General features: G+C 40.2%; 1 long non-coding RNA gene across 1 annotated transcript in view; it reads left to right on the forward strand.

Annotated features, from left to right (window-relative positions):
* The window catches only part of LOC142822374 (uncharacterized), a 104845-nt gene that overhangs the window by 49725 nt on the left and 33063 nt on the right, over nucleotides 1–22057 (forward strand). The window contains exon 2 of the long non-coding RNA XR_012898425.1: nucleotides 14461–14514. This is a non-coding gene — a long non-coding RNA (uncharacterized LOC142822374). The remainder of the gene's footprint in view (nucleotides 1–14460; nucleotides 14515–22057) is intronic.

The following is a 22057-nucleotide window of genomic DNA, read 5'->3' on the forward strand; positions in this document are numbered from 1 at the left end:
CTTATTTCTTTTAGGAGATTTAAAAGATGACTTTGAAAACAAATTGAATAAGTACTTTGAAGATGAAATGTGCCATACAAGTGTTAAGTTTTATTATTATTAAATTGTAACTACAGTGCCTCTAACATTTTGCACTGAAGACTGGTGATTTTTACACAACGAAATGCAATTGGTGTGTGTTTTGGAGTTACTCATCTGTGCAGTACAAGAGTATATCAATTTCTAAGACAGATTTGCTGAATTCTTATAGAAGAATTGTGTTCTCACAGAGCAGATAAAAGCAGAAACTATTCCTGTGTTCTTTAGTCTTTTATTAAGCCCTTCTAGCACAGAGTCGAGAAGAACAGAATTAGATAAATTTAGCTTTGAAATACTTCCTTCTCATATGGAGTACTACAGGTTAGGAGCATTCTTTTAAAAGTAATGCTTTAGATTCTGCCTCCAGATTATTTTCCCTCTAATCAAAACTAAACTCACAGCTGAATTAACAATGATTCCAAACCACCACTGAACATCAATCTGACCTACCAGATCCCCCCTATCAACACCAAAGGAAAAATAATTCTATATGGACTCCCCCTGACGGTCGGAATTACAATCTGGATTTCTATATACACAGCTTCCGCAACAACACACAGACTGACATTATTCGCAAACGACAACAAGCGACACACAATCTTAGCCGCGCTGAACACCGTGCCATCCAGAGTCTCAAAAACAACCTGGACATTGTAATCAAACCAGCTGACAAAGGGGGTGCTGTGGTCATTATGAATAAGGCCGACTATAACCAGGAGGCAACCAGACAACTCTCGAACACCACATTTTACAAACCTCTCCCCTTTGATCCCACCTTGGACTACCAAAAGAAACTACACTGTCTCCTTAAAAGCCTCCCCACAGCTACTTGGGAACAAATCCTCACAGAATCACCTTCTGACCCCCGACCAGGATTGTTCTATCTACTTCCCAAGATCCATAAACCTGGGCACCCCGGACATCCAATCATCTCTGGTATTGGCACGCTCACTACTGGTCTATCCAGCTGTGTAGACACTCTTCTCAAATCCTTCGTAACCAATACCCCCAGCTATCTCCGAGACACTACTGACTTCCTAAGGAAACTACAAAACATCGATAACCTCCCCAATAATACCATCCTTGCCACCATGGATGTAGAAGCTCTATATACCAACATCCCACATGAAGACGGATTACAAGCAATTAGAAACACTATCCCAGATGACACTACTGCCAACCTGATAGCAGACCTATGTAACTTTGTTCTCACCCACAATTATTTCCAGTTTGAGAACAACTTATACCTCCAGATCAGCGGCACAGCCATGGGTACACGCATGGCCCCACAGTATGCTAACATCTTTATGGCCGACCTAGAACAACGTTTCCTCAACTCCCGTCCCCTTTCACCCCTCCTCTACCTACGGTACATTGATGACATCTTTATGATCTGGACGCATGGCCAAGAAACACTGGAGATATTCCACAGAGATTTCAACAACCTACACCCCACCATCAACCTCAGCCTGGACCATTCTACACGAGAGATCCACTTCCTGGACACCACCGTACAAATCAACAATGGAAAATTAGACACCACTCTCTACAGAAAACCCACCGACTCATACAGTTACCTACATGCATCCAGCTCCCATCCCGAACACACCACACGATCCATCGTCTATAGCCAAGCCCTTCGATACAACCGCATCTGCTCTAATCCCACTGACAGAGACCAGAAGCTTCAGGATCTCTACCAAGCATTTATAAATCTCAACTACCCACCCAGAGAAATAAAAAAGCAAATTGAAAGAGCCAGACGAATACCTAGAAACCATCTACTTCAAGACAGACCCAAGAAAACCAACAATAGAACACCACTTGTCATCACCTACAACCCCCAACTTAAACCTGTCCAACACATTATCAATAAACTACAGCCTATATTGGAACAGGATACCATACTCAAAGAGGCTCTGGGAGACAGACCCATAGTCTCCTATAGACAACCACCTAACCTCAAGATGATTCTTACCAACTACCACAGGACATACCACACTAATACCAACCCTGGTACCTTCCCTTGCAACAGACCCCCGTTGCCCGCTTTGTCCACATATTCATTCTGCTGATACCATTATTGGACCTAACCAAGTGAGTTATAAGATCAAGAACACATATTCCTGCGCATCCAGAAATATAATCTATGCTATCATGTGCCGAAAGTGTCCGTCTGCTATGTACATTGGACAAACATCTCAGACACTTCGCCAAAGGATTAATGCCCACAAAACAGATATCAGACAAGATCACAAAGAGAAAACAGTTTCTTGCCATTTTAACCAGAAAGGACACTCTCTCAATGACTTGACCACCTGCATTCTGCTACAAAGACCTTTTACATCTGCACTTGAAAGGGAATCCTCTGAACTGTCATTCATGTTAAAATTCGACACTTGCCAACAAGGACTTAACAAACATTTGAACTATCTCACCCATTACCAAGACAGTTTCCCTAATTATCACCTCTAATACCATTAACTCACAAACATCCCACTCTCCCTACCTCTAATATCATCAATTCACAGACACTTACCTTCCTTCCTCCCCCCCCCCCCGCATCCCCCTCCTGTTCTGCAATGTGATTTGTCCTTTTCATATTTGTTCATTTTTTTAATTGTATCCTTTGGTATATATGGTTGTGACTACTTTCTTCCACTATTTGATCTGAGGAAGTGGGTCTGGCCCACGAAAGCTCATCATCTAATAAACCATCTTGTTAGTCTTTAAAGTGCTACATTGTCCTGCATTTTGCTTCAACTACCCCAGACTAACACGGCTACATTTCTATCACTATTCTGCAAATACTTAGGACTTGTAAAAAGATTCTACAGTTAGAGTGAGTTAGTGTCTGAATGACACCTCTCACCAAATCAGCTAGCCAGAGTGGGAAGCCTTCAGTCTCCCATTCTTTTGCTTTGCTGACCATTGGATCAGGCAGCAAGTATGACATAACAGGGTATGATTGCACATTGGGTACAGCTACTCAAGCTAGCTATAATCTGTTTAGTTAACTTGGAGCCTGGAGGAATGAAGCTGTAGCAGTGCATGCTTTGGTGTGGGTTACACAGTCCTGCCTAGAACACCAGTTAGTCCACATGGAAGTTTGCACTATTGCAGCTTCAATATTCCTGTATGGCTATGCAATGACATCAATAGAGACAGGATTTCACTCAATACTTGCAAGACAAGACTTTTCGTCAGTGATTAGGCTGCCATATAGTCATCTAAAGAAAAGTCCTGAAAGCCCCATTAGAATAATTCTGCACAGAGATTATTAACATGATCACTTAACAAGCATTTTTTATTTAAAACTTCTGAATATAGCAGAGTTAATTTTCCCTAGAGATTGCACACAATTCATTTATCTGTCTACATGTTAAAGTTGGAGTTAAGTTCTGACATGTTAGCCTCTGAAGAGAGTCTAACAAGACATGAACAAACCCAACTGACAAGCAGGGACATTTTGTTTAAGCACTGAGGAATCAATAATAGCAAAGAGATAAGTTTAAAGAGGCATTAAGACTCTGAAGTGTTTTGTATTTATTTTCAGAGGAGACAAAAAATTACCTTAAAGACAAAGAAGAGTACTTCATAAAAATGTGCATGTTTCATGTTTGTTTCTTGAGATAAAATGATCTTAGAACATTTTTTGTTATGCCACAAATGGAAATGGCCAGAGCTGTTTCTTTCCAAGTATTGTTTCTTTGGAGGAGTTTTGGATATTAGCTAATGACTCTCCATTTGCAGTAATTAACATGAAGTCCATGGCCTGGGAGCTTGTTCAAATAGATTGTTTGTTGTAAAGTAAACTATGCCTGACACATCTTCTAGACATCTCAGAGGGGTAGCCATGTTAGTCTGTAACTTTAAAAAGAACGAGCAATCCTGTGGCACCTTAGAGACTAACAATATATACTATATCATGAGCTTTTGTGGGCACAATCCACTGCCTCAGATGACGCTGACAGGTACTTTTCTTCTTTCTACTCTCCTTTTTTTTTTCTATTATATATTATGAGGGTTCCCCTTTTATTTCTCCACTCAAGCTCATCTGAGGAAGTGGGTTTTGCCCAAGAAAGCTCATAATATTATATATCTATATCTAATCTAGGTCTATATTTATAGCTATTACTATATATTTGTTAATCTCTAAGGTGACCAGGAGTACTTATGGTTTTTAAAGTTACAGACTAACATGGCTACCCCTCTGAGACTTATAGAAGAATTCAGGCATAGTACTATTTTCTTTAAAACATTCTGGATTTTAGTGTTTATTTTTTGGTTGACAAAAGTATTCCTCCTGCTCCTTATGCAATGGTGGTTACCATGGGTGTATGGCAGACGTGCCCCATAATCCCTAATTTAGTATTTTAGGAGCCCTTGGGATTTTGCAGCAACCACGTAATTGGGAAAAGAAAAATTGATCCATAATGTGTGATTGCCAGGATAATGGAGTATTAATCCTAGGAATTAAGAGGGTTTGATTATCTATGGGATTTATATTACAATCTTCCAATTGTTCCAAGAGGACATATTTAAAAGAGGATACAAGGGACACCAGGATCTCAAAATGCTAGTAGTGAAGTGGAATGCCAGTGTAGTTGCCCAGTATAGGCTAAAGATCTAAACTAAGGATGTTAAGGACTAGTTGACTATTCGATAAGTATTTGCTTATCAGATAGTTAAGTCAACTAATCAATTCCCCCTTCCTTGCTGCCTCTATGAGATAGAGCCAGCAAAGGGGGTGGGAAAGAGGCGGTACTTCAAAGCATCAGGGCCACATGGAGCCCATATCCTGGGCTCCGTGCAGCCCTGCCTCTTTGAAATGCCATGGTGTTTCAAAGGGGCAGCGCCGCACAGCTGATCCCGGGCTCTGTGCAGCACTACCCCTTTGAAATGCCACTGTGGCATGGAGCTCACCTCAGGCTCCATGTGGCACTGCTCCTTTGAAACACCACTGCAGTGTCTCAAAGCAGCAGTGGCACATGGAGACCAGGGTCAGCTGGGGTCTCCCTAGCTGACCGTGGGCTCCCTGCAGCATTTCCATAGAACCCAGAGTCAGCTGGAGAGTCCCCAGCTGACCCTGGCTCCGTGTGGTATTTCAAAGCAGCAGTGCCGCATGGACCCCGGGGTCAGTGGGGGACTCTGAGTCCCCTACTGACTCTAGCATCATGCGGGCACTTCTGCTTTGAAATGCAAAAAAACCCCTGCTGAGGACTCTTGTCCATTTCAATGCTGGCACACCGTGTGCAGCCTGGGGCCAGTGGGAAGTTCTGCTGACTCTGTGCTCCACACAGGTGCTTCCACTTTGAAATGCACAAGAGCCCTCTTGCATGTGTGCATTTCAAACCAGAAGTGTCCACGTGGAGCCCCTGGTCAGGAGGACTGCCCACTGGTCCCGGGCTGCATACGGAATTCCAATTTTGAAATGCACAAGAGCCCCTTTGGAATGTGGAAGTGCCTATCAACTAGTTGAGTAGTCAATGGAATTTCCATCAACTACTTGACTAGTCAATTAATCATTATTTAACATCCTTAATCTAAACCACAAGATGACATCTTGTCAGTCTTGTAGAATGAGAAGAAAGACCCAGAGAACATTGCCTGCAAAATTTTCCATATGGCCTTGGAAAGTATTAATGTTAGACTTGGGCAAGTAAAAGGCAGATCTATTTGGTAGCTCTTAAATATAACTTTCTGGATTTGTATACAAGTCAATAGGTGACAAGAAAGGTTAAGCATGGCCTCCATTTTCAGTTTGTGCAAATCTGTGTAGCTAAATTGGAGTCAGACTAACGGTAGGTCTACACTGTGTGGCTATTTCGGGATACCGGAGGTATCCTGAAATAATTACCCCACAATTTAAGAAGATGTCTGTTATTTCAAAATATTTTTCAAAGTAAAAGGCGTGCCATTTTGGCATCCCTGTAACTCTCGTTCCACGAGGGTTGAGAGATGTCTCAAAATAGTGAGTTATTTCAAAATATGATGCCGTGTAGATGCGCCAAATTTCAAAATAAGCTATTTAGAAATAGAATCAAAATAAGATATGCAATGTGCATAGTGCAAATTGTGTATCTTAGTTCTCGTTAGGGTGCTGTGTAGACACACAACATACTAGCTAAGAACCTTCCTTCATCTCTTTCATGTTGACATTCTTGAAGAAATAGTCATTGATGAAATGCTCCAGTGTGTCAGTCCTAACATTCAAAGTTTTGGGATACAATTTGCCACCTGCAAAGAAATGGTTAGGTTGAGACTGCTCTCATTAGTGTGAAGACCCAGTATTTGCTATAGAGAGCTACAGGATCAATAAACACATTCTACCATAAGCAGTTGAGATGGGCGACAGATCGGAAAAATGGCGTCATCCTTAAAAGATCAGTTTCTTAGTAATTGAACCAGCTTAGTGTGTGAGGTTCAGGGATACCAAATGTAAGGGTCCGTCTAGACTGCACTGTATTTTCGAAAGGATTTTTTTAAGGAAGAGTGGTTTTTTGAAAAAGGGAGGGGTCCCAAAATAACCACGTCCAGACTACATTCACTTTCGAAAGATCCACTTTCAAAAGTGAGATCAGAAGAAGATATGCAAATTCCGCAGGAATTTGCATATCTTCTTTTGAAAATATAGTGTAATCTAGACATAGCCTAAGAGGGGACAGTTTTATCTTTTTAAAGTCAGGAATGTAACCTCAAACTTCTCAATGTTAAACCAAAATACCTAGACCTGGTAAAACTGAATAAGGAAAATTGGTCAACAACATTAGGATTGCCACTGGATGTAAAATTATTCTTGGATCATGTGCCATTGAGACTGATCGAGGTGCTCAGTACGGGATGGAGGGAGGGGGTTGGTTTGGGAAGGGGAAGGATCTTCTTATGGTTCTAAATCCAGTCAAATTGTTCTGTAAGCTTATTTTAGTTTTACTAGAGGTAATTAATACCGTGAAGAACATTTAAGTTTAGTGAATAGGAATGTATAGCTTTCGGGATTTGAGAATTGCCTCCCTCCCCCCCAAAAAATAATCAATCAGCCAAAACATAACCAGGTGTAGATGAATGGATAAACCTGCATCTATAATTCATTTTGAGCTATAATTTATTACTAAATATTGTCACTTGTTAAAGATTATTTTCTATAGGAAAAAAAGAAAAGATGTGAGGATGTGTATAATATTTAGCAGGCAGGGAGATGCAAGGGGAAGATTTTATTTGTTGAAAATCTGTAGTCAGAGCCACTTTGACTTCAGGAGAAACATTTTCTTTACTTGAATAACATTCTTTGTTCAGCGGTATAAGAATGTGACTATTTCTTTTTCATTGTTCCAGGAAATTAACTTTACTGCTCACATTCCTGTACTTGTTGTTTGCATGTACAGAGAAGCTGGTCAAATTTTCCTTCAAAACTGTGTTGACAGAAAAGTTGGTTTTTTATTAAACTTTTTTGGTGCAAAAGACTTAAATAAAAAATTAAACCCATGAACAATGAAAACTTTAGATGAAGAAATATTGCCATAGTGCATAATGAGAGTTACAGTTTAGGTGCCTCCTACTCCCATTCTTCTACATGCCCCAGCTTCCCTGGATGAACAACACCTCCCATGATACACTTTAGTAACTCAGTTACAGGGGAGATTAGAATGCAGCATAGGAGATAGAGGATTGCTTGTGTAGGGTTGGAGGTTGGGGGCAAGAGACATCTTAACTATGAATATTAGGAAACACTGCAGTAATATTTCCACACACGAAATTTTCAGGTCTTGATTTAAGAAAATAACAAAACAAAAAAGTGAAAATTTTGCAGGGCAAAAAGTAATCACTCATTTTCTGACTAGCCTTATTACAGAGAACTTCAGTTATTAGGGTTTTCAGCACGATATCTACCACTAGATTGTATTTACATATATAAAACTGATCATAGCAAAAAGTTCCATGATGTTTTTACCCCCCCAATATAAAGAGCAAAGGGAAAATAAACAGTCACTGTAGTAATTATCCTAAAATCTCTTCTCACTTTTTATAATTGTTTTTGTACTCTTACGAAGATTCAGATCAATTCCTCACTCCTCTCTGGTCTCCATTATAAAAAACAAAAAAGTAATATCATCCATAGGCATGCGCAGCACATTTCATTAGGGTGTGCACCCAGGAAATTTTTTTAAAAAGGCGAACATTTATTAAATACTCAATCATAAAGGACATTATTTTTATTCAAACAAACTAAAGAAACTAAAACTTAACTAAACTTATTTTTTTTTAATTAAAAACTAAACTTTACTTAAAAATACAAAAGTATGGGACATTGTACTTTGTTTTTTACATGTGCAATTTGGCGCTTATTGCATAATACAGCAATCCATACTTTAAAACTAAAAGAGTGTATCATGCGATTAAATTAAAATGCAAAGCCACTTTTTTTTTGAGACATTATAGGGTTACCAGGTAGTCTTAAAAAAAAATACCAGACACACTTCATGGGAGGGGGAGGGACCAGTTGGGACGGGAGCAGGTCTGGCCCGGAGGAAGAAGGGGGCTGGGAAGCAGAGCTTGGGGAGGGAGCTCGGGGGCTGGCCGGGTGAGATGGGGGGGGAGGGCAGCTGATGGGAGGCATAGCTGGTCGGTGGGGGAGGAGGGAAGGTGGAGCGAGGCTGGCCAGGGGAGATCAGGGGTAAGGGCCGGCAGCCAGCGAGAGTAGGGCTGGCTAGGGGAGCTCAGGAGGAGAAGGGGAGAACTGGCTGCTGGAAGCAGTGCTGGTGTGGGGTGCAGCGGGGCTGGCCGGGGAAGATCAGGAGGAGAAGTGGGGGAGAACCAATCGGCCGGCCAGGAGGGGGCGGGGGGAGAGGAGTGTATCAGCCCGTGGGGAGCAGGACTGACCTGGGCACTATTCCTATGGTCCAGGTGAAGCACGAGTCAGTCTGGCTGCAGCTCCACCACGCGCTTGACCAGTGTGCAGTAGCAAGAACTGGGCTGCCCCTCCTCTTCACATGCAACCAGGGCTCCCAGCGCCAATCGCACCCTGCCTCCCAGATACTTTCCTCACCAGGCTTCCAGGCACCCAGTCAGAAAACCAGAAAATACTGGACATTGCACATGTCCGGCATTTCCTGGATTTTTTTAACCAACAGAGCCCCAAAAAACTGGACTGTCTGGTAGAAAATTGGACACGTTGCAACACTAAGACATTAGGGTGTACCTGGGCACACCCCGTATGCATGCCAGTGTTATCATCTAACGTCTTTAAATCTGCTCTTTTTCCCATTTTATATTTTCAAATGTTAAAGAACAGAGAACAATGAAATCAATGAACTAATTATTCTATATACACTTTTTAAATACTTTTTGTACAGCATATATCCAGCCACCTGTTTCAGCAGTCTCTGATCTCATTCTACCTCCCTCTCCACAGCCATAAAGATGAGCCTGTCTTCTCTGTTAAGCCCATACAATCCCTCCCCCACTTAACTGTGCTGCAGTCATTCCTGTGCAACAATCTAACACCTTCCTTATAGTCTCAGATAAAAATTACACTAAACTACAGTTATGGCTGGGAGCACATATACAAGCCACTTGGGGTAAATAACATTACACATACTGTAACTGTACCAAAATCAAGAATTATGTGAGATTTAAAGTGAAATTTAAATACAATCTAAGATAGGGAGTAGAAATGCATCATTAAGGTGTTCAAACACTGTTTTGTAGGCATCCCTAATATGAAAGAGGACACTTTTGCTTGCTTAGCAACACTTAGATTCAGTCCCATTGAGAAGAATAAGAGGTGGCAGCCATTTTGGATGAGGGTTGTGGAATTCTCTGGAGTAGACTACTCTTCTCAGCCGTTGCTGAAGAATAACAGCAAATATGACCATAACAAGTTCTCGAAGTGTAGCCTATGTATAATAATTCAATTAATTTTAATTATATGGGAAGGTGCAAGAGTGCATGAATCCATTAAGACCATTCAGGAGAAAAAAATGATCTGATACAGGACGCTCCATTTCTTAAAGACTCCATTTAAAAAGTTAATTAGTTTGAATTAAAATGACCCAATTTACAAGTAAATTCTCTTACTCTTGGAACACAGAATTAATTGTAAGTGCTGTAATTTTGGCATGGAAATACTCCCCTCCCCCATAAATAACAAAGTGGTTGAATCCTTGCCGTAAGTGCAAATTAAACTCAATCTTCACTTTTTATAATAAGTAAGAATGCTCTTCTTCAGCTGGAGAGATTGAGATCCCATTCATTCCTACAATTTTGAATAATAATTAGCAGAAAAAAATCACTTTGTATTCTGACAGATACAATTAAGTATCTGATGATATGCTAACACCATGTTAGTAATAATTGTCAGGTTGACCAGGTGACCCTCCGGTGGAGCAGAGAGGGATTCATTTTCTACACAGACTCAGGCAATCCTATTTCAACAGAGATTCAAGGATCTGGCATGGAAATGTTCTATCATGACCTAGAGAATTACCTGTCTTGGTTACAAGTTTACAGGGTTTGGACCTTTTCCACTTCCATGTTTGTAAATCACCTAGAAAAAGGCAGTGGCGTCATCCTGATTGGGTACCACATCCCCACCAGTGTGAGCTCATATGCACTGTGTGTGCAACGTCATGCTGTGCAGAGGACATCATTTTTCTCTAAAATGACATCTTCCAGGATGCATGAACTTGCACACATGCTGCATGCAAGGTCATGCTAGGTGAAGAATGTTATTTTGTTCCCTTTGTGATCTGGCTCCACTACACCAGTGACAAATGGTTAAGGCTTTAGTGGTTTCCCATTACAAATACATACATAATAGTAACAGGAATCTTACTTTACCACTCTTCAAGATTCTTTGCCACTTTTGGTACAGTTATTACACTTCTATACAATTGCACTTAAAAACTTTCAAGATCTTTAAACAGAGATAGATAGAAATCGGTCCTGTCCATACACCCATTTTACATTTTTATGTACATTGCACAAAGTGTCACCACCTGGCTCTCAAATTCTGTGGAGTCAGGATTTTTCCTGTGGGTATCTTGTGCATACTGTTCCCCCCCACCTCCTCAAATGTAAAGTTATTTCCTAAATAGAAACAATTATAAAATGGCACTGATTGGTGAATATAGTGCATGGAAGCTGCAAATGCCTACTATTCTCAGCATGAAGTTCATTCTGTTACATTTTAAGGGGAAGTAATGCATGGCTATATCAACTTAAAGCCTAATCTTTTTAAAAGCACCCGTCTGGCACTAGAACAATGTCCAATCACTTTCATTTCATGAGCATTTTTTTTTTATTTCAGTGCAATCACATTAGCATAAATAGCGAGTGATTGACATTGATGTTTGCCAGCAGTTCATTTTAGAGGAGAACATTGTTATGTTTGTTTCATAATATCTTTTATTTGGTAAGCACAAGTAATGGAGTGGTAAAAAAAAGATGTGCAGGAAAATGTTAATGAGAATATGATGAATATTGTATCCAGTTTTTGTTATGTAGACAGAAGATCTACTTGACCTCTATGTGATCTTCAAAGCCTGGCAGCACTGAGAAGTAAGATGAAACAAAACTATTTCCTAATCACTGAACATGGGTCTTCCCAAAAGGTACCAGTGGTCTTACCAATAGCTTAGCTAGCTAGCAATTCCTCTCCCCCACCCCAGATAATACATTATGTCAATACATTAAAGTACAATCTTAATTAGGGAATTGACCACATAGATGTACACTTTCTAACTGAAGATTTTTTAATTTATAAGAGTTTAATAGTGAAGATTGACTTTTATTGAGTGGGAGGTTTAGAGCACTTTATTCTACGGCAACGCCTCCGGTGACTTCTGTTAAGAATTTTGTCTATTTTGAGTACTGCAGAGTTAATGTAGCCAGGTGAGAGCAAACTGGATTCTATTCTGCCTTCTGCTTTATTAACAAAATGATTAGCCACTTAATGATTGAAGAATTTTTTATGACTGATGATGAGGTAAGAAGCTGAAAGGTCATAATTTGAGTTGCAGATCCCAGGTTGAGTTTGCCAAGAGAAAAAAAAAATTGATTTAAAGTCTGAAATAAAAAGATACAGAAATCACTGAAATAGCAAATGTGAAGCATATATGAGAGTCACTTTTCTGATTACAACAGCACTTTAATTAAGATTCCAAATACTTCACACAAACAGAATTAAAGGAAGGCTTCTAGTTTATTTATGTCTTCCTGGATGTCCTGGAACTGATTGGTGACAGTATATAGAAATGAAATACATGTTTTTTCACACCATGAAAACTGCAGGTTTGGAAGGCAAGAAACCTAGTACTAATACAGTACCCTCTCATTTTCTTGACCCACAAAATCTCTACAATAAATTATTTAGATCTGAAAACTCACAGTTAGATGATGTCAACTTCTAACAGACACAATAAATATACTGTGAATGAGAATTTAAATATTCTTATTTAATTAGTAGTGGTTCATTGGGCTGTAGATGTAATTGGCAGATGTCAGTGATTAATCTGAAGAATTAGATGGTTGTGTAAAACAAACAATAGAGACATTTATGCTATTTAAACTTAAAATAAACAGCTAGTTACATAAAACCATATCCAAAAATTAAATTGCAGAATGTTCAACCTGACAAATTGTTGTTGAAAAGCCAAAAACAAAAAACAAAAATCACAAAATAGAGTCAAAGAAGGGTCAAGTAAATTTGTGTTGACAACATCTTTCTATTAGTGATGCAGTTAAAAAAAATCACAGACCACCACCATAAACAAGAGCCTTATTAATATCAAATGTATCTATACACGAAGCATTAGAAAGTTAGGGTTATTTATTTTATAGGATAGCATTTGGCAGAAGGGTGGTAGAATGCTTAAGCATGGCAGAAATTTTGAAATACATTTTATTTGCTAGGTTTAGCATTACCCCACCACAGAATTCTACAAGCCAATTACTTACTCTCCCACCCTGGATCTTCCTTTGCCTATTCCAGGAGATTTTGGATAGACCTTACATACAAATAAAGAACCAAGTATTATCACTATCTTCATGACTGTATCCTGAGCAGCGTTTAATCTACCTGCTGTACCTTCTTTAGTGCATCAATAGTCACCCCCGCCTCTTTTCTATCTTTTGTTTAGCAGCCTAACAAGATACATCTAAGTTTTTAATACTTTGCTATGACCATTTTGGCCATGCAATGAGACAAATAGCATTCATGAACATTCAGTGTTGAGAGAACTGTCTTTGGTTTAAATAAATAAATTAAAACAAACAAAATCCCAATCTTCACTCCTCTCAGAATTATTCCCACAGTTGGGCCAGAAAATGAAAACAAAGGCAATATAGCCAAATGTTTTCCCAAGGCAAAAGAGGAAAGTCATAGAGTCAGAATGGGTAGTTGGTCTTTTGATGTTTGCTGTGCTTAAAAGTTCCCAGCCTTGTGTTTTCTTGCCTTTTCCTATTTTTTGGTTCCTTCCCCTTTGTGAATGTTTGTCTTAGTCACATATAACAACAAAAGCTGAGGAAATAAAAAACACCATCTAAATAAACTCTCTATGTTGCCCATGTGCCTAGTGACAGCAGATATTTTGCTCTTGCAGGTCAGCTTCCTGCTGGAGGAAAATTCAGTGACAGAGTCTGGTATATTCTTAGTGTGTGTTGTTTTATTTATCCTCTAACACGAGTCTGTCAACAGAGGTGATCACAGACAGCAACACAAATGTTCAACTCTCAGAGAGAAACTGCATCAAGAACTGATTCCTTCTGAGAGAGGAAAGCAGAGAGCAAACTTCTCTGCTGCTTGTCAGGGCTGTTCCAAAGAATCATTAGTATGGTAATACTGGGTCAGACCAATGTTCTAACTAGCATAGTATGACAGGATTTGCCTCAGGGGGAGTGTACTTAACAGGGCAGTTGCCATGATCCATCCCAGTCTTACCCACTCTAGCTTCTAAAATTCAAAGATTTAGGGTGACTCCGAGCATGAGGTTTCATTCCTGACCATCTGGGCTAATGGTCATTGATGGACCTATCCTCCATGAATTTCATTCTTTTTTGAAACCATTCTTTTTAGCCCTCACAACATCCTATAGCAATGAGTTCTACAAGTTAACTGTGTATTGTGTGACAAAGCAATCCCTTTTGTTTTGGTTAAACCTGTTGCTTATTATCGGTAACATCTTGCTTTGGTAAATTAAAGAGCAAATCATACTTCTGCAAAATCATGAATGCATTGGAAAACGTGAAGAGACATCTCTGTCATCTCCCCTCTTAATTGTCCTTTATTAAGATAAACAGTCCTGATATTTCTAGCCTCTCCTTGTATGGAAGCCATTCTATACCCTTAATCATGTTTGTTGCTCTTCTCTGAATCTTTTCCAGCTCTTCTTTGTCCTTTTTGAGATGGGGTGACCAGAACTGGACACAGTATTAAAGGTATGCATTTATATTTAGTGTTGTCTATCTTATTTGCTGTCCTTTTCCTAATAATTCGTATCACCCCATAAGCTTTTTTGACCTATGCTGCACAATAAGTTTGAGTTTTCAGAGCATTATCCCTTTCTTGAGTGGCAACAGATAATTTTAGGCCCTATCATTACATATGTGTACCTGGAATTCTTTCCCCCCATGTGCATTACTTTGCAACCATAGCTGAATTTCATCTGCCATTTTGTTGCCCAGTCACTAGATCTGTGAGATTCCATGTTATTCTTTACAGTCAGCTGTGGACTTACACAAGTATTCAAGTTAGTTTATCAACTGCATTTCACTTGCCATTTCACTGTTCAGCATAGCCATACATGATATGCTGTTTCCCTTCTTCTATTGTGAAAACTGACTATTTATTCTTACTCTTTGTTTCCTACTTTTAACCAGTACTCATTGGGCATGGCTCAGAGTTCACATCATGATGCCTATCAGTACCTTGCCCAGGCTGAGGAGCTAATTATCCAACCAGCAGACCAAATTCACTGATGAATCCTGGCCCTGTGTTACTGGAAGCATATTGTGCCTATGCTAAGACCACCAGATACTGATCCATGAGAGGACTTTCCCTCCTACTTCATGACTGCTTAGTTTTCTGAGAAGTAACACAATCTAGCAAGAATGCATCTCTTAAAAGACTGTATAGTTCTCACATTCTCAGAAACAGAACGTATAAGATTATAATGACCCTTGCTATAGCAATAATTAAGAGGAAATACAAGTTGTTAAAATGAACAAATATTAATATGCAGCGGAGGTTTTTCAAACCGCAGGGGGGTCACACATTTTTGAGAAACTAGTTTCAAATATATTTCTCTCCCTCTTCCTTGTAATAGCCTTTATATACCTGAATGACTCACACACTTAAGCATACAAGCACATATAAGATTTGCTGGATTAGGACCAGAGCGCTCAGCAGCTTGCAGGACTGAGTTCCAAACAACTACAATAAGACATAAAGTAGTGGGGAATCAGAGCCATTACCTTAAAAAAAATATTAGGTCTGATTTTTTATGATATTTGACAGACATGGCAAGAACCACTATAAATTAATGTTGTTAGCATTTTCCATATAAATCCATTTTACAGAGTGAATAATTAAGCCAGTAAAATGCACACTATTCAGAAAATTTGACACATGGTATAGTTGCCCTCTGACAGGGCTTTTTTCTTTCTCACAGCATCCTCCCACAGTTCCTGTGCACCTTAATCACAAAATGTAAGCTGTCTGCTATCACAGTCCTAGACTTTTCCTGAGCTGAGACTATTAGTTTTATGAATCTGCATGGTAACCTGCTAATTATTAGTTGTGGTCTAAATTCCACAGTTTAAACCTACTTACTAGAGGTGAAAGATAGGTGAGTGGTTTAAGGAAAAGGTCCAACTTTAAGGGGAGTCTTTCAATTGGGTCTTGTGAGAGTTTTATCATGTCCTAACCACTCCCTCTACACCATTACCCCCATAGACTGGGAGGGCGGGAAATCTTCCATAATACATATGGTGTCATACTTCTAATCTGCAGTTAATCCAGGAGTCTTTTAATGTTTGTGATTTTTCTGCTCTGTTATATCAGTTTAACTTCTGTGCCAGGGAAGATAATGGAACAAGTAATTAAGGAACTCATCTGCAAACAACTGGAAGATAATCATGTGATAGGAAAAAGCCAGCATGGATTTGTAAAGAACAAATTATGTCAAACCAATCTGATAGCTTTTTTTGATAGGATAACTAGTCATGTGGATGAGTGAGAAGTGATGGATGTGGTATACCTAGACTTTAGTAAAGAATTTGATATGGTCTTGCATGGCCTTTTTATCAATAAACTAGGGAAATACAACCTAGATAAGTAACTATAAGGTGGGTACATAACTGACTGGATAATCATGCTCAGAGAGTAGTTATTAATGATTCACAATCCTGCTGCAAGGGCATAACAAGTGGGATTTTTCAGGGGGTCTATTTTGGGACTGGTTCTGTTCAATATCTTCAGTGATTTAGCTGATGGCATAGAGAATATGATTATTAAGTTTGCAGATGATACAAAGATGGGAGAGGTTTCAAGTGCTTTGGAGGATAGGGTCAAAATTCAAAATGATCTCGACAAACTGGAGAAATGGTTTGAGGTAAACAGGATGAAGTTTAATAAAGACAAATGCAAAGTACTCCAATTAGGAAGAAACAATCAGTCTTACACATACAGAATGGGAAATGACGGTCTTGGAAGGAGTACTGCAGAAAGGAATCTAAGGGTCATAGTGGACCACAAGCTAAATATGAGTCAACAGTGTGACACTGTTACAAAAAAAGCAAACATGATTCTGGGATGCATTAACGGGAGTGTTGTGAGCAAGATACGAGAAGTCATTCTTCCACTCTACTCTGTGCTAGTTAGGCCTCAATTAGAGTACTGTGACCAGTTCTGGGTACCACATTTCAAGAATGATGTGGAAAAATTGGAGAAAGTCTAGAGAAGAGAAACAAAAATTATTAAAGGTCTAGAAAACATGATCTACGAAGGAATAATTGGGCTTGTTTAGATTAGAAAAGAGAAGACCAAGAGGGGATATGATAGAAGTTTCTCAAATATCTAAACAGGTGTTACAAGGGGGAGGGAGAATATTGTTCTCCTTGACCTCTGATGAAAGGACAAGAAACAATGGGCTTAAATTGTCACAAGGGAGGTTTAGGTTGGCCATTATGAAAAACTTCCTAACTGTGAGGGTGGTAAAACACTGGAATAAATTGCCTAGGGAAGTTGTGGAATCTCCTTAACTGGAGATATTTAAGAGCAGTTTGGATAGACATCTATCAGGGATAATGTAGATGGTGCTTGGTCCTGCCATAAGGGCAGAGGACTGGACTTAATGATCTCTCTAGGTTTCTTCCAGTTCTAGTCTATGATTCTGTGATTAGTACTTTTAAATGATAATGGGCTTGCCTATGTCCAGATTCAACACTGGTTATTATTAGGTCATCTGATTTTGTGATATTTTTTATTAGTGATATTATAATGAATTATCAATAGTGAATTATAAGTTTCTGGGGCTTTTGAATAACTCTGCAACATAAAAATAAGGGTAAGATGATAGTTCAGGTTTAAGTTATTAGATAGCTTTATGAAGAAGTTAATGACTTTTCTAAGGAACTAAATATGAACATATCCAGATAAAGAGACTGATACTCCTCTATTGCATCATCCATTTGTGGACCATTTTGCTTCATTAAGGGCTGGATTCTGAACCCCTTACTCTCACTATTGAAGTCAATGAGACTATACAAGTAACCATTCATCAGTGATTAAAAGAGTTCAGAAGCTGGGTCCACACTAACAGTGTCCACACTAACAATCACACTTAGTTAGAACAGCAGGACTTCAAATGTAAAAAATAGGCAATAGTATCAGTACTTAAAATATGGTAAAAATAGAAGGGAGCCATTGTACTGTACAGAAGTTCCCTGCTTAGCCTAGACTGTTACTACTATTGTGGACCATGCACAGCAGTTGGCAAATAGTCTGACTGCACTGGAAATTAAATGGCAAAAGACAGGGTTACTGCTCCTGGTGATAGCTCATGTCAAGTTGAGCCAAATTCAATTTCTGTCAATCAGAAAATAGATCTTCATCTTAACTCTGCCCCCCTGTGAATCTGGCAATAGCCACTGGAAGTTGTTTGCATGTTCTCCAGTTTCATTCACTGTATTAGATGAAACAGGCTGGAAGAGCTGAGATTAAGAGTCTCAGTGCCCATATATTAGAGTGTGTCCCTCTGTCTGTGCATCTGTGAGTCCATTTGTACAAAAACTGCTAAACCATAAGAGCTAACACCACCAAATTTGGAATGCAGCTTCCTCTTACTCTAACTTAAACCAAGGTCATGGTTGGTTGTAGTTGGGAAATGGGAAGTGCCAGGAATGGGATTGAGAGTGGCCACTGTGGGCAGGTGCAGTACCAAGAGAGTGGCCAGCAGGGTTGGGGCAAGATGTGTCTTATCATCTTGCCTGGCTGCACACTGGTAAGAAGCCCCCCAGCTCCAAACCTGGAGCCTTCTACCCTGTGGATACTGCAGACTGTGGGGGAATCCACTGGAGGGGGGCAGCCCCAAGAGCCTGCTGCCTCCATGGAAAGCAGCCACCAGAGCCTTGCCTTCCTCAACAGCCTGCAGGCCAAGGGGGGTGCTGGTGCGGGCACCTACAGTGCAGAGCAGGCCCCAGAGCCTGGCCCCATCCCAGACAAACTGCAGGATGTGGAGTGGACACACTAGAGGAGGGGGCAGCCCCCAGAGCCTCACCTACCTCAGACATCCTGAAGGTCACGGAGGTCTGCTGAAGGGAGGCAGCTGGAAGGGCTGCAGTTTCCAGAGTCTGCCCTCCACCTCAGCTAACCTGCAGATAGCCTGGAGAGTGGGCATTCCCCAGAGCGTGGCCCTACCTTGACAACGTGCAGGGAATGAGGAGGGAGACGCTAGGGGTAACCCCACTAGAGGTAGGGGTAGCCCCACTAATGTCATCTTCACATCAACAGCCTACAGGCCACAAGGGGGCTCACTGGAAGCTAGAGGCAGGGCCCACTAGAGGCTGGGGGCAGCCCACAAAACCTAATTCATCCAGACAGCCTGCAGGGTGGGGCCCCTGAAGGCTGGGGGCAGCCTCGCCAGGCCCCCCAAAATTCCCCCCCCCAAACAGGCTGCAGGATGGAAGGGGCCTCAGGAGGCCAGGAGTAGCCCCTGAAGTTTCACCCCTCCCAGACCAGCTACAGGACAGGGGGGCAGCTGGAGGCTCAAGCCAGCCCGCAGAGTGCTACCTGGCCCAACAGGCTGCAGGACCTGGGGGCCTTTTTCCCAAGCTGTCACTTTATAAGTCTCATGATGGTGCTGATTTCTTACCTATTCATTTTATTCATGCAATGTCAGGTGATGGGCAGCCTTCATTGTGAATTGCCGGAATGAGTTAGATTGCTAATGTAATTTAAATGTTGTGTGTTACACATAACAATGAAAAAAAGCCTCTTTCTGAAAATGGGATAACACCACTTGCAAAGAGTAAGCATAATAGCATTTCAAATATGGATTTGACATGGCCTATGCAGAAAATTCAACAATAGAAAAGTGCCAGAAAGTTAAAATGATTTCAGGAAAAGATAAATTGCTTATGCCTGATTCTGTAATGTGTATGTAAGGAAGAGTTAAAAATAAATTAAGCGGCATTCTGCTAATTCTGGAATAGGACAATTTTAAACTTAAGTAAACTTAAGTAAAGAATCATAAAATCACATAATACTGGAATTGGAAGGGACCTAGAAAGATCATCAAGTCCAATCCCCTGCCTTCATTGCAGGACTAAGTACCATCTAGATCAGCCCTGATAGATACTTATCCAATCTGCTGTTAAAAGTCTCCAGTGATGGAGATTCCACAACCTCCCTAAGTAATTTATTCCAGTGTTTAGCCACTTTTTTCCTGATGTCCAACCTACACCTCCATTGCTGCAGTTTAAGAAGGCACAATTTGTTTCCCCAAAAACCAACATGAATCTTCTGAGGCTATATCTGGAGTGTCTTTCCGATACTCCAATAGGAATTGAGCTGGGAGTAAGGATGACACTTCCTGTCAGTGCTTAAATTAACTGTAGCCCTGGAATGACAGAGAAGTCCTTTTCAAATTCCGGCTTCGTTTACAATTTTGATATGTCTAATTTACGTCCCTTTATCGGAAAAGGGATGTAATTTAGACATACACTATTGAATATACCTGCATACATCTGGAAGATAATAAAGTGATAGGAAATAGCCAACATGGATTTGAAAAGAAAAAATCACGTCAAACCAATCTGACAAATTTCTTTAATAGGATGTCAAGCCTTGTGGATAAGAAACACGCGGTGGACGTGGACTTTAGTAGGGCATTTGACACGGTCTTATATGACCTTCTTGCGGGACGGGCATAAGAAGTGGGGTTCTGCAGAGGTCTGTTCTGAGACCAGTTCTGTTCAATATCTTCATCAATGAATTAGATGATGGCATAGAGAGTATGATTATTAAGTTTGCAGATGATACCAAGCTAGTAGGTGTTGCAAGTGCTTTGGAAGATAGGGTCAAAATTCAAAATGATCTGAAGAAACTAGAAAAACCGTGATAAACAGGATGAAATTTAATAAGGACAAATGCAAAGTATTCCATTTGGGAAGGAACAATGAGTTTCACACATACAAAATGGGAAGTGACTGTCTAGGAAGGCGTATTGCTGAAAGAAATATAGGGGACATAGTGGACCACAAGTTAAACATGTGTTAACAGTGTGGCACTGTGGCAAAAAAAAGCAAACATGATTCTAGGATGGATTAACAGGAGTGTTGTGAGCAAGACATGAGAAGTCATTCTTCCACTCTCCTCTGTGGTGATTAGGCCTCAATTGGAATATCGTGTCCCATTCTGGGCACCGCATTCCACAAAAGATTTGGAGAAATTGGAGAAAGTCCAGAGAAAAGCAACAAAAATGATTAAAGGTCTAGAAAACATGACCCATGAGGGAAGTATTGGGCTTGTTTAGTTTAGAAAAGAGAAGACTGAGAGGAGACATGATAGCGGTTTTCTAGTATCTAAAAGGGTGTTACCAGCAGCAGGGAGAAAAATTGTTTTCCTTGGCCTCTGAGGATAGGAGAAGAAGCAATGGGCTTAAATTGTCACAAGAAAGGTTTAGGTTGGCCATTATGAAAAACTTCCTAACTGTGAGGGTGGTTAAACACTGGAATAAATTGCCTAGGGAGGTTGTGGAATCTCCATCACTGGAGGTAGTTATGAGCAGGTTAGACAGACACCTCTCAGGGATGATCTAGATGGTGCTTGGTCTTGCTATGAGGGCAGAGGACAGAACTCAATAACCTCTTGAGGTCCCTTCCTGTTCTATGATTCTATGTTAGGCAGGATCATGTTCTTGAGGATCTGTGTGCAGGGGAAGTCCTTCATTCACAGAGCTCTCTCTTTCTACACAGACATAACAACTTTTCAGTAGTCATTCATTATCCACAGACCAATAAGGGTACATCAGGGGGACTCTTACAGAGAATCTGCCTAAAAGTTAATACAGCTTCAGGCTGTAACATGTATGTGGTAAGTGCTTAAAGCCTCCTTCCTTCTCTCTCCCTTTCTCCTCCCCATTTTTTCAAGAGGCATTCCATAGGGATCCATGACCATTTGCTCTTGTATTCTAAATAGAAAAGGAGTCAAGTATAGAGTGGCAGTCTGCTTTTTAAATCTGAGGTCTTCTGTCACGTTGAAATTAGATCCTTACTGTTATTTAAACATTTGTTTTAGCCTCCCCCCCCAATTTTAATTAAAAGTTATAAAATCATTATTTACCCACGAGATTAGATCAGAGCAATTCCATCCTATTTAAAACCAAGAAAGCCTGTGATAAGTCCTTAAAACCCCTTCTAGTCTGTTACATAAATATGTATTTAATCAGTTTTCAAAATGCTAATTATTTGCTAGAGAGCC

Source organism: Pelodiscus sinensis, chromosome 1 (genome assembly GCF_049634645.1).
Source record: "Pelodiscus sinensis isolate JC-2024 chromosome 1, ASM4963464v1, whole genome shotgun sequence".
NCBI classification, from domain to species: Eukaryota; Metazoa; Chordata; order Testudines; family Trionychidae; genus Pelodiscus; species Pelodiscus sinensis.